At 47.8% G+C, this 676-nt stretch overlaps 1 non-coding gene across 1 annotated transcript; it reads left to right on the forward strand.

The window, feature by feature from the left end:
* The first annotated feature begins 225 nt into the window (after nt 1-225).
* TRNAC-ACA (transfer RNA cysteine (anticodon ACA)) lies at nt 226-298 on the forward strand. Its single transcript has one exon. It is a non-coding gene; the product is annotated as a tRNA-Cys (tRNA).
* Nucleotides 299-676: the final 378 nt, after the last annotated feature.

The following is a 676-nucleotide window of genomic DNA, read 5'->3' on the forward strand; positions in this document are numbered from 1 at the left end:
GTGAAGTTCAGCAGGGTTCAGAAAGAGGTCATGTGAAGTCCAGCAGGGTTCAGAAAAGTTGGTGCATTCATTTGTGTTCAGCTGCAATTCCGAGTACTTGTCAGAGGCCTTTGTGCGCGTGGCTCAGGAACGTGCACGTCTGCGACAACCGGAGACCCCTTACGTTGATCACTCATTATTGCAGCACTAAAACATATCAGTAGGAGTGATAGCTAGTAGTCACATGGGCCAGTGGCGCAATGGATAACGCGTCTGACTACACATCAGAAGATTGTAGGTTCGACTCCTACCTGGCTCAAAACTGATTTTGACTTCACTTTTAGCAATATTTAATGAAGTCGCGTGGTCGCTTTGCTTCTTCAACATATTTTCCTGAAGTCGAATTCATTGGAGTGGTAGTCCACCCCTTGGTGACGATTGAGTAACCTTGGTCACCTCTTTAAAATACAGTCGCGACCCTCGCGTCAAGGATTTGGCAACAGATTACGTCATCTTCCCGTTCCAAACCTGCTTTTTTAGTTCTACTTCCTTGAGGAACAGAGAAACCCAAGGTATCACCGCCATCGGAACGAGGGTCAAGCTGGGCTCAAGTCTTTCACGAACCTGCTGGCCAGGCCCAACGTTCAAATATGGTTGGAGGAGGAATTTGTCATTTGTTCCGGCTGCCTGCGAAAGC

The sequence above is a fragment of the Myxine glutinosa genome, chromosome 9, assembly GCF_964187855.1.
Source record: "Myxine glutinosa chromosome 9, kmMyxGlut1.1, whole genome shotgun sequence".
In the NCBI taxonomy this organism is placed as follows: domain Eukaryota; kingdom Metazoa; phylum Chordata; class Myxini; order Myxiniformes; family Myxinidae; genus Myxine; species Myxine glutinosa.